This window comes from Cherax quadricarinatus, unplaced genomic scaffold, assembly GCF_038502225.1.
Source record: "Cherax quadricarinatus isolate ZL_2023a unplaced genomic scaffold, ASM3850222v1 Contig1043, whole genome shotgun sequence".
Lineage (NCBI taxonomy): Eukaryota > Metazoa > Arthropoda > Malacostraca > Decapoda > Parastacidae > Cherax > Cherax quadricarinatus.
This window is the reverse complement of record NW_027196069.1, coordinates 97,690-111,332: the sequence shown is the minus strand read 5'-3', so window position 1 is coordinate 111,332 and position 13,643 is coordinate 97,690.

Below are 13,643 nucleotides of genomic sequence, written 5' to 3'. Positions count from 1 at the left end.
CTCCTCGTTCCCGGCGCCCACTCTGACACCTCGCCAAGTACCATGACTCGCTGTTGTCTACCTCACAGGCATTCACTGATTCGTTCAGTCCACCAATCTTGTAGGAAGTGCAGCATAGGGCCAGAGAGGTGCTTAAATACTTGAGGGACTGATTACCTCAAACTTCTCTCCTTTCGCAATTCTACTTTTTATTGGACTGATGAAGCTACTGTGTGGCGAAACGTTTCTTCAGTAAAGATTCCCATGTGTTGCATAAGTGTCTCAATTCTTCAACTTGCGGTTTTCAAAACCATTCATCACATTCGTTGATTCATTGTAGTACCTTCCCTGTTATCCCTGCCTGGTGTGCGTGTGTATGTATGTACTCACCTTTTTGTACTCACCTATTTGTGGTTGCAGGGGTCGAGACACAGCTCCTGGCCCCGCTTCTTCGCTGATTGCTACTAGATCCTCTCTCTCCCTGCCCCATGAGCTTTATCATACCTCGCCTTAAAACTATGTATGGTTCCCGCCTCCACTACGTCACTTTCTAGGCTATTCCACGGCCTGACTACTCTATGACTGAAGAAATACTTCCTAACATCCCTTTGATTCATCTGAGTCTTCAACTTCCAATTGTGACCTCATTACCTTTGTAACTTGTGAGCTCATTACCTTTGTACCTAGTTCAGCTATCAAAACTTTGGGGGCCCAGTCCCTGGACCCATTACGTACCTCTGTAATCTGTAAATACCTTTGTAACTTGTCATGATTGTGACCAGACTTACCTGGAGTTCATTACCTTTGTAAATTGTGAGTTCATTACCTTTGTAAATTGTGAGTTCATTACCTTTGTAAATTGTGAGTTCATTACCTTTGTAAATTGTGAGTTCATTACCTCTGTAACTTGCTCAGCTATCAAAACTTTGGAGTCCAGTCCCTGGACCAATTATGTACCTCTGTAATCTTTTGACTACCGCCCACAGGATGGGTATGGGGTGCATAATAAACATATTAAACTAACTAACTTGTGTCTGTGTCCCTTCTCTGGAACATCCCGTCTTTGTCCACCTTGTCTATTCCGCGCAGTATTTTATATGTCGTTATCATGTTCCGCGTGCCAGCGTGTCAGCGTGCCTCGTTGTGCTCCCGGTTTTCTCGTGTTTTCACGGTCGCTCTTACGTGCTAGAACTTTAATTTGTGTCATCAATCCTATACGATACATCCCTGTGGAACCCTGCTTGTCACAGGCGCCCACTCTGACACCTCGTCGCGTACCATGACTCGTTGTTGCCTCCCTGTCAGATATTCTCTGATCCATTGCAGTGCCTTTCCTGTTATGTGTGCCTGATCCTCTAGCATTTGCAGTAACCTCTTGTGAGGAACTGTGTCGAAGGCCTTCTTGCAGTCCAAAAATATGCAGTCGATCCACCCCTCTCTCTCTTGTCTTACTTCTGTCACCTTGTCATAAAACTCTAGTAGGTTTGTGACACAGGATTTTCCTTCCCTGAAACCATGCTGGTTGTCAATTATACACTTGTTTCTTTCCAGGTGCCGCACCACTCTCCTCCTGATGATCTTCTCCATGACCTTGCATACTATACACGTTAGTGATACAGGTCTGTAGTTTGGTGCCTCATGTCTGTCTCCCTTTTTAAAAATTGGGACTACATTTGCCATTTTCCATACCTCAGGGAGTTGCCCAGTTTCAAATGATGTGTTGAAGATCTTTGTTAATGGTTCACACAATATCTCTGCTCCCTCTTTAAGGACCCATGGAGAGATGTTGTCTGGTCCCACCGCCTTTGAGGTGTCAAGTTCGCATAGCAGCTTCTTCACCTCCTCCTTGGTTATATGTACCTCATCCAGCACTTGCTGGTGTGCCCCCCTGTTCTGATTTCCTGGAGTCCTACTGGTTTCCACTGTAAATACCTCTTTAAATCTTGTGTTGAGCTCCTGACATACCTCTTGGTCGTTTCTTGTGAATTCCCCATCACCCTTCCTCAGTCTGATTACCGTGTGTGTGTGTGTTTGTGTGTGTACTCACCTATTTGTACTCACCTATTTGTGGTTGCAGGGGTCGAGTCCTAGCTCCTGGCCCCGCCTCTTCACCGGTTGCTACTGGGCCCTCTCTCTCCCCGCTCCATGAGCTTTATCAAACCTCGTCTTAAAACTGTGTATGGTTCCTGCCTCCACTACGTCATTTTCTAGGCTATTCCACTGCCTTACAACTCTATGACTGAAGAAATACTTCCTACTATCTCTCTGACTCATTTGTGTCTTCAACTTCCAATTGTGGCCTCTTGTTTCTGTGTCCCCTCCCTGGAACATCCTGTCCTTGTCCACCTTGTCTATTCCACGCAGTATTTTATATGTCGTTATCATGTCTCCCCTGACCCTCCTGTCCTCCAGTGTCGTCAGGCCGATTTCCCTTAATCTTTCTTCATAGGACATTCCCCTTAGCTCTGGAACTAACCTTGTCGCAAACCTTTGTACTTTCTCTAGTTTCTTGACGTGCTTTATCAAGTGCGGGTTCCAAACAGGTGCTGCATACTCCAGTATGGGCCTGACATACACGGTGTACAGTGTCTTGAATGATTCCTTACTAAGGTATCGGAATGCTGTTCTCAGGTTTGCCAGGCGCCCATATGCTGCAGCAGTTATCTGATTGATGTGTGCTTCCGGAGACATGCTCGGTGTTATACTCACCCCAAGATCTTTCTCCTTGAGTGAGGTTTGCAGTCTTTGGCCACCTAGCCTATACTCTGTCTGTGGTCTTCTGTGCCCTTCCCCTATCTTCATGACTTTGCATTTGGCAGGATTAAATTCGAGAAGCCATTTGCTGGACCAGGTGTCCAGTCTGTCCAGGTCTCTTTGAAGTCCTGCCTGGTCCTCATCAGATTTAATTCTCCTCATTAACTTCACATCATCTGCAAACAGGGACACTTCTGAGTCTAACCCTTCCATCATGTCGTTCACATATACCAAAAATAGCACTGGTCCTAGGACCGACCCCTGTGGGACCCCGCTCGTCACAGGTGCCCACTGTGATACATCATTACGTACCATGACTCGTTGTTGCCTCCCTGTCAGGTATTCTCTGATCCATTGCAGTGCCCTTCCTGTTATATGCGCCTGATGCTCTAGCTTCTGCACTAATCTCTTGTGAGGAACTGTGTCAAAGGCCTTCTTGCAGTCCAAGAAGATGCAATCAACCCACCCCTCTCTCTCTTGTCTTTTAGATTTTGCCACCAAAGTGGCTAGTTTATTGAGCACCCAATATCCATCCTGTGGACGGTAGTGCAAGAGCGTATGGATACACAAAAGGCCTAGGAACTAGGCCCCAAAAGGGTTAACAGGTGTACATTTGGATTTATATCTACAGTTCACTTATCTGTTACAAGCAAATTTAGGAAATTTGCTTAGTATATCTGGTATCTTATTTTCATTAATAAGATATCTTGACATGTCACATAGGTTATTATACTGTCTATCTCTGTATTCCTCAATAAGTGGACAATTAAGCACATAGTGTTCAAGACAGTGACCATATGCCTGATCACATAATTTGCATTTAGTTTGATCATCATCTGTGTGTCTCCCAAACTGCCAGAAGTACTTGTAACCAAGCCTAAGCCTGGCCACTACAACATCAGTCAGTCTGTTCACATTGCAAGTTGCTCCATAAACATACTTATCTACGTTCATGTTATCATAGTGGGTTATAGATCTACTCAGGCTTCTAACTGCATTCCTATAACAATCATTTTCATTATTTACTTCTCTCCTAATATTATTCCTAATGCTAGACACAGATATACCAAAGTTATATTCTACATTCTCCTTCTGGGTACTCTTCTTGGCTAACATATCAACTTTATCATGAAGGAGTAATCCAATGTGTGATGGGATCCATAGCAATTGTACATTAATTCCTTTTCCTTGATTTTTGAGTATCTATACCTGGCTTCTCCAATGAGCATGTTGTTGGAGTCATTATATGAGTCAAGAGCCTTCAATGATGACATAGAATCAGTAATGATGATAGAGTCAAGCTCAGTGTCATAAGTTAGCTTTAGCGCCATTAGGATTGCAAACAATTCAGTTTGCAGTGTAGACGCCCAGTTGTTAATTCTTATGCCTAACTCAACAAATTTATTATCGTTCTTAACTAGGGAGGTGGCAACAAGAGCAGATGCAGCCCTGCCAGAAGACTCCTGTTTAGATCCATCAGTGTATATAACTTGTGATAACTTGCTTATTTCAAATCTTACCTTACTAATAGGTATCAGTATGTCACCATTAAAGACACAGCATCAACAACACGGCCACTTGATACTGGAGTTCCGCAGGGAAGTGTCCTTGGTCCCCTGCTCTTCCTCATATACATCAATGATCTTCCAAACGTATCCCAACACCTGAAACCCATTCTCTTTGCTGACGACACGACTTATGTCATCTCTCACCCTAATCTTGCCACCCTCAACACCATTGTTAACGAGGAGCTGATCAAAATATCGACTTGGATGACAGCCAATAAACTTACGCTTAACACTGACAAAACCTACTATATTATGTTTGGTAGCAGAGCAGGAGATGCACAAATTAACATTAAGATCGACAACACTCTAATTACCAGACATAATGAGGGCAAATTCCTAGGCCTATACCTTGACAACAACCTGAATTTCAGCACCCATATCCAACACATAACCAAAAAAGTATCCAAAACGGTTGGGATCCTCTCCAAGATACGATACTACGTGCCGCAAAATGCCCTTCTCACACTATACCACTCACTTATTTATCCATACCTCACCTATGCTATTTGTGCTTGGGGATCAACTGCAGCAACACACCTAAAGCCAATAATAACCCAACAAAAAGCTGCAGTAAGAATAATCACTAAATCCCATCCCTGGCAACACCCCCCCCCCACTCTTCATAGATCTAAACTTACTCCCTGTTCAGTACATCCACACTTACTACTGTGCAATCTACATCTACAGGACCTTAAACTCCAATATCAACCTTGACCTAAAACGCTTTCTTGATAGTTGTGACAGAACCCACAGGCATAACACCAGACACAAACATCTCTACGACATTCCCCGTGTCCGACTAAACCTTTACAAAAATTCAATGTATGTCAAAGGCCCTAAAATCTGGAACACCCTACCTGAGAACTCTAGAACTGCAGACACATTCATCACCTTCAAAACTACCATTAGAAAACATCTTATCTCCCTGATACACCCCGTCAACTAACTACACGAATACCACCTGGTGGTTCACACTTACACTCACTCACCCATTTGACCATAAACAGAAATATTAATCTCAATCTTAAAATAATGAATCCTGTGATACTCCAATACTGAAACTATGTACTGTGCCAAAACAAAAGCATTCACATTGCTAAACTCACAAACTAGTATTTAGTCACTTAGCCATAATACCAACTTACCTCATAATTTGTAATATTTTAAATTTAAGATTTAAACTAAGTCTGCCCGAAATGCCTAGCCATGCTAGGTGTTCTAGTGGTACACTCTGTAATACCTAGCCATGCTAGGTGTTCTAGTGGTACACTCTGTAATGCCTAGCCATGCTAGGTGTTCTAGTGGTACACTCTGTAATGCCTAGCCATGCTAGGTGTTCTAGTGGTACACTCTGTAATACCTAGCCATGCTAGGTGTTCTAGTGGTACACTCTGTAATACCTAGCCATGCTAGGTGTTCTAGTGGTACACTCTGTAATACCTAGCCATGCTAGGTGTTCTAGTGGTACACTCTGTAATACCTAGCCATGCTAGGTGTTCTAGTGGTACACTCTGTAATACCTAGCCATGCTAGGTGTTCTAGTGGTACACTCTGTAATACCTAGCCATGCTAGGTGTTCTAGTGGTACACTCTGTAATACCTAGCCATGCTAGGTGTTCTAGTGGTACACTCTGTAATACCTAGCCATGCTAGGTGTTCTAGTGGTACACTCTGTAATACCTAGCCATGCTAGGTGTTCTAGTGGTACACTCTGTAATACCTAGCCATGCTAGGTGTTCTAGTGGTACACTCTGTAATACCTAGCCATGCTAGGTGTTCTAGTGGTACACTCTGTAATACCTAGCCATGCTAGGTGTTCTAGTGGTACACTCTGTAATACCTAGCCATGCTAGGTGTTCTAGTGGTACACTCTGTAATACCTAGCCATGCTAGGTGTTCTAGTGGTACACTCTGTAATACCTAGCCATGCTAGGTGTTCTAATACCTAGCCATGCTAGGTGTTCTAGTGGTACACTCTGTAATACCTAGCCATGCTAGGTGTTCTAGTGGTACACTCTGTAATACCTAGCCATGCTAGGTGTTCTAGTGGTACACTCTGTAATACCTAGCCATGCTAGGTGTCCTAGTGGTACACTCTGTAATAGCCTAGCCATGCTAGGTGTTCTAGTGGTACACTCTGTAATACCTAGCCATGCTAGGTGTTCTAGTGGTACACTCTGTAATACCTAGCCATGCTAGGTGTTCTAGTGGTACACTCTGTAATACCTAGCCATGCTAGGTGTTCTAGTGGTACACTCTGTAATACCTAGCCATGCTAGGTGTTCTAGTGGTACACTCTGTAATACCTAGCCATGCTAGGTGTTCTAGTGGTACACTCTGTAATACCTAGCCATGCTAGGTGTTCTAGTGGTACACTCTGTAATACCTAGCCATGCTAGGTGTTCTAGTGGTACACTCTGTAATATGTCATCTGTTTGCAGGAATGTAGATTGAAAGATGGAGCACCTCCACCAAACTTGCCTGGATATGCAGCTTATAACCTAAGGTCAACCAACTGTTGTGTGATGTATGTCAGAAAGAACTTGCCACATTCACTCCTTTCCTTGCAGAGTCGAGTTAACATGCAGTATCATGGTGTCAAAGTATATGCAGGCGATTTTTCCATAAACATTTTTAATCTCTATGCCCCAGCGAACCAGCTTCGACCTGATGCTTTACCAGATCGCATCAATAGTGAACCTACCATCATTCTTGGAGATTTTAATGCCAGACATAAGAATATTGGTGGGTCTATAACAAACACCAATGGAACTAAACTAGTGAAATTGCTAAATGAGCATGATAATGTTCGAATTGTGGGCACTACTGAGCCTACTCACATATATGGTGGCATACTAGATCTGTGTCTTGGATTTAATACATCATATACGATGCATGACTCTGTCATAGTTGATGATCTTCTATCTGATCACTTCCCAAGACTAACAACTGTCAATCTTGATCACATCTCCAGCAATCAAGGAGCTAAATACAGAAGGAGGAAACTTATTCTCAAACCAGAACACAGAGACAACTTTATTAACCACTTGGATCAATGGTATAAGAATTACGAGCCCATTGGCACACAAAAATTTAATGATGATTTAATTACCACTATTGAGAGTGTTCTCACAGATCAAGTGGGCAGGAATAGGAAACAAAGACCCTCCACTATAAATAACAATAAAAACCAATGTAAATACTATAATGATCCACAGCTACGCAATCTAACACATGCAGCTAGGAGGATTGGTAAAGCATACCGTGAATGTAGAACCCCAGACCTGCTCAGAACGTTCCAAGCTGCACTAACAAATGCAAGGAATAGAAAGGAAGAACTTAGGCAACAGGAATGGGAACAGTTTGTTAGTGGATTAAATAGGTCCACCCCTTTGAGTTTGGCTTGGAAAGGTATAAATAAAATAACCAGGAAAAAGACTGGCAATGTTGCTCATCCCTTTCCTCTTGAAAAAGCAAATGACCTCATAAATGACTGGTCCAAAACATCCAGGCATGAAAACCTTCCATCTCATATTAGAAAAAAATTAGAGAGTACTTCTGAAGAAATGTTGAAACTGATTAATTTTATGAGCCAAAATATTGATGAGAGTGATTGCCTCTTTACCGAGTATGAATTAGATAATGCATTAACCAAAGGTCGATCAACTGCTCCTGGAGAGGATGGTATAACCTATGATATTCTCAGAACTCTAAGGCACGTGCCTGATAACCCTTTGTTGGCACTGTATAATCTCAGTTACATTGAGGGCGTTCTTCCTACTTCCTGGACCAATAGTCTCATTGTGCCTATCCCTAAGCCCCAACAGCCTGATACATTTAGGCCGATCTCCTTAACTAGTTGTCTTTGTAAAACTTTTGAAAGAATGATGCTTAACAGACTGTACTACAGAATCAGACATCAACTTTCCCCCTACCTCTATGGGTTCATGAAAGGTAAAAGTGTGCAGAACTGTATTTCCACCTTTCTCACTGCACACACCTCTACTAGTTTTACCACTTTTCTTGATCTAAAATCTGCATTTGATATTGCGAACAGAACCGTTATACTACATGAACTAGCCAAAATGAATATTGGTGGTAGCTTACTCTGCTGGATAATAGGATACCTGTCAAATAGAGTATCCTCTGTCCTTTACCAAGGCTTCAGAAGTCTAAAGAAATGTCTTTAGGTACACCGCAGGAGATTAATGCTCTCCTAAATGCTTCCTCACCTAAACATATAGCTATAAGCTATGCTGATGATATCATGATCCATACAACAGGGCATAAGAAGATGAATACCATTCTTAATGAAGTTCAAGCAATTTGTAATCGACTAGGCCTCATAATATCTTCCTCTAAAACAAAGCAAACGACATCCCCCACCCATCTATTTGCAGGGTGAAATCATTAGCTACGCAGGGGTGTAGATGTACCCTTTAACAAATCGTACACTTAGTGGAACCACATGGATTAATGCTCTTCCTTGGCAAATGCAGGGTCTAAAGCCAGCCTCATCTGGAAAGGCAAATAATGTTCGCGGCTTCTATGATGAGTCATGTGACAGAGTGAACCATGAAGCCTCCGGATGCAACATCCCAGCAATTCCAGGAACAGCTGTTAAAAATTGACCACTGTCTGGAAAATCTTCCAGCTCCTGCACCCAACATCTTGCTCCTGGGGGATTTCAACTTAAGGCACCTAAAATGGAGGAATATAGCAAATAATATTGTTGCAGTAATAACACCAGGAGGCAGCTCTGATGAAAACTCACACTCACACGAGCTTTTAAATCTCTGCACAAAATTCAATTTAAACCAGCAAATAATAGAGCCTACTAGACTGGAGAATACACTAGACCTCATCTTCACTAACAATGATGATCTGATAAGAAATGTCACCATATCAAAAACAATATACTCAGATCACAACATAATTGAGGTTCAGACATGTATGCGTGGAGCCCCAGACCGACAAAATGAGACTAGTCACGAGGGAGCATTCACCAAATTCAACTTCAATAACAAAAACATAAAGTGGGACCAAGTAAACCAAGTCCTAACCGATATAAGCTGGGAAGATATACTAAGCAACACAGACCCAAACTTATGCCTAGAACAGATTAACTCGGTGGCACTCGATGTATGCACAAGGCTTATTCCTCTAAGAAAAAGGAGGAGTAGATGTAAAATAGAAAGAGACAGGCGCTCCCTTTACAGGCGACGGAAAAGAATAACAGAGCGGCTAAAAGAGGTCAATATATCTGAAATGCGCAGGGAGACACTGGTCAGAGAAATAGCAAGCATCGAACTTAAGCTAAAAGAATCCTTTAGGAGTCAGGAATCGCGGGAAGAACTAAAAGCCATAAATGAAATCGAAAGAAACCCAAAGTATTTCTTCTCCTATGCCAAATCAAAATCGAGAACAACGTCCAGTATTGGGCCCCTACTTAAACAAGATGGGTCCTACACAGATGACAGCAAGGAAATGAGTGAGCTACTCAAGTCCCAATATGACTCAGTTTTTAGCAAGCCGCTAACCAGACTGAGAGTCGAAGATCAAAATGAATTTTTTATGAGAGAGCCACAAAATTTGATTAACACAAGCCTATCCGATGTTATCCTGACGCCAAATGACTTCGAACAGGCGATAAATGACATGCCCATGCACTCTGCCCCAGGGCCAGACTCATGGAACTCTGTGTTCATCAAGAACTGCAAGAAGCCCCTATCACGAGCCTTTTCCATCCTATGGAGAGGGAGCATGGACACGGGGGTCGTCCCTCAGTTACTAAAAACAACAGACATAGCCCCACTCCACAAAGGGGGCAGTAAAGCAACAGCAAAGAACTACAGACCAATAGCACTAACATCCCATATCATAAAAATCTTTGAAAGGGTCCTAAGAAGCAAGATCACCACCCATCTAGAAACCCATCAGTTACACAACCCAGGGCAACATGGGTTTAGAACAGGTCGCTCCTGTCTGTCTCAACTACTGGATCACTACGACAAGGTCCTAAATGCACTAGAAGACAAAAAGAATGCAGATGTAATATATACAGACTTTGCAAAAGCCTTCGACAAGTGTGACCATGGCGTAATAGCGCACAAAATGCGCGCTAAAGGAATAACAGGAAAAGTCGGTCGATGGATCTATAATTTCCTCACTAACAGAACACAGAGAGTAGTCGTCAACAGAGTAAAGTCCGAGGCAGCTACGGTGAAAAGCTCTGTTCCACAAGGCACAGTACTAGCTCCCATCTTGTTCCTCATCCTCATATCCGACATAGACAAGGATGTCAGCCACAGCACCGTGTCTTCCTTTGCAGATGACACCCGAATCTGCATGACAGTGTCTTCCATTGCAGACACTGCAAGGCTCCAGGCGGACATCAACCAAATCTTTCAGTGGGCTGCAGAAAACAATATGAAGTTCAACGATGAGAAATTTCAATTACTCAGATATGGTAAACATGAGGAAATTAAATCTTCATCAGAGTACAAAACAAATTCTGGCCACAAAATAGAGCGAAACACCAACGTCAAAGACCTGGGAGTGATTATGTCGGAGGATCTCACCTTCAAGGACCATAACATTGTATCAATCGCATCTGCTAGAAAAATGACAGGATGGATAATGAGAACCTTCAAAACTAGGGAGGCCAAGCCCATGATGACACTCTTCAGGTCACTTGTTCTATCTAGGCTGGAATATTGCTGCACTCTAACAGCACCTTTCAAGGCAGGTGAAATTGCCGACCTAGAAAATGTACAGAGAACTTTCACGGCGCGCATAACGGAGATAAAACACCTCAATTACTGGGAGCGCTTGAGGTTTCTAAACCTGTATTCCCTGGAACGCAGGAGGGAGAGATACATGATTATATACACCTGGAAAATCCTAGAGGGACTAGTACCGAACTTGCACACGAAAATCACTCACTACGAAAGCAAAAGACTTGGCAGACGATGCACCATCCCCCCAATGAAAAGCAGGGGTGTCACTAGCACGTTAAGAGACCATACAATAAGTGTCAGGGGCCCGAGACTGTTCAACTGCCTCCCAGCACACATAAGGGGGATTACCAACAGACCCCTGGCAGTCTTCAAGCTGGCACTGGACAAGCACCTAAAGTCAGTTCCTGATCAGCCGGGCTGTGGCTCGTACGTTGGTTTGCGTGCAGCCAGCAGCAACAGCCTGGTTGATCAGGCGCTGATCCACCAGGAGGCCTGGTCACAGACCGGGCCGCGGGGGCGTTGACCCCCGAAACTCTCTCCAGGTAAACTCCAGGTAATCCACTATACCACAACTAAACAAGAAATGTAAAGCTAGGCTAAATGCTCTCAAAGCTGTTGCTGGCTACAATCCCAACTATGGTGCTAATGTGAGAATCGTGAGAATGATGTACATAGCCTATGTTAGGTCCTTAATTGATTATGCTGCTCCCATGTTGATATTAGCTAGAGAAAGTTCTCTCCGACCCTTGGAGTTAATGCAAAATGAAGCTCTCAGGATTATTCTTGGCTGTCCCAGATCTACAAAAGTTCTTAACATGAGGAAGGAGCTTGGTATTTCTAGTATCAGTGATAGGATTGTTGAAATTAACACTGTACTCGGTATTAGAATGTTGAGAAACGAACCAGACACTGTCACAGTGAATCTTACCAAGTGTCTAGAGGTAAATACACACAGATCTAAATGGATTGTGAAAACGTGCAATTGCATTAAGTTTTATAACCTGCATGAACTGTATCACTGTAGGCAACAAGAGCATTTCACCCCTCCATGGAAGATGTGTTCATTTAATATCACATACCTACAAGTCCCTCCCAAGAAGCTCATTGCTAGTAATCCCTTCCTTAAATCTCTTGTTAGAGCAACTGCTCAAGAAGAAATTTCTCACCTAGCTGGTAGTAATAAGTTATCACAAGTTATATACACTGATGGATCTAAACAGGAGTCTTCTGGCAGGGCTGCATCTGCTCTTGTTGCCACCTCCCTAGTTAAGAACGATAATAAATTTGTTGAGTTAGGCATAAGAATTAACAACTGGGCGTCTACACTGCAAACTGAATTGTTTGCAATCCTAATGGCGCTAAAGCTAACCTATGACACTGAGCTTGACTCTATCATCATTACTGATTCTATGTCATCATTGAAGGCTCTTGGCTCATATAATGACTCCAACAACATGCTCATTGGGGAAGCCAGGTATAGATACTCAAAAATTAGGGACAAAGGAATTAATGTACAATTGCTATGGATCCCATCACACATTGGATTACTCCTTCATGATAAAGTTGATATGTTAGCCAAGAAGAGTATCCAGAAGGAGAATGTAGAATATAACTTTGGTATAACTGTGTCTAGCATTAGGAATAATATTAGGAGAGAAGTAAATAATGAAAATGATTGTTATAGGAATGCAGTTAGAAGCCTGAGTAGATCTATAACCCACTATGATAACATGAACGTAGATAAGTATGTTTATGGAGCAACTTGCAATGTGAACAGACTGACTGATGTTGTAGTGGCCAGGCTTAGGCTTGGTTACAAGTACTTCTGGCAGTTTGGGAGACACACAGATGATGATCAAACTAAATGTAAATTATGTGATCAGGCATATGGTCACTCTCTTGAACACTATGTGCTTAATTGTCCACTTATTGAGGAATACAGAGACAGACAGTATAATAACCTATGTGACATGTCAAGATATCTTATTAATGAAAATAAGATACCAGATATACTAAGCAAATTTCCTAAATTTGCTTGTAACAGATAAGTGAACTATAGATATGTAGATATAAATCCATATGTATTCCTGTTAACCCTTTGGGGCCTAGTTCCTAGGCCTTTTGTGTATCCATATGCTCTCGCGCTACCGTCCACAGGATGGATATGGGGTGCACAATAAACTAGCCACTTCGGTGGCAAAATCTAAAGGTTGTAGCCAGCAACATTAGTACCATAGTTGGGGTTGTAGCCAGCAACATTAGCACCATAGTTGGGGTTGTAGCCAGCAACATTAGTACCATAGTTGGGGTTGTAGCCAGCAACATTAGCACCATAGTTGGGGTTGTAGCCAGCAACATTAGCACCATAGTTGGGGTTGTAGCCAGCAACATTAGCACCATAGTTGGGGTTGTAGCCAGCAACATTAGTACCATAGTTGGGGTTGTAGCCAGCAACATTAGCACCATAGTTGGGGTTGTAGCCAGCAACATTAGTACCATAGTTGGGGTTGTAGCCAGCAACATTAGCACCATAGTTGGGGTTGTAGCCAGCAACATTAGCACCATAGTTGGGGTTGTAGCAAGCAACATTAGCACCATAGTT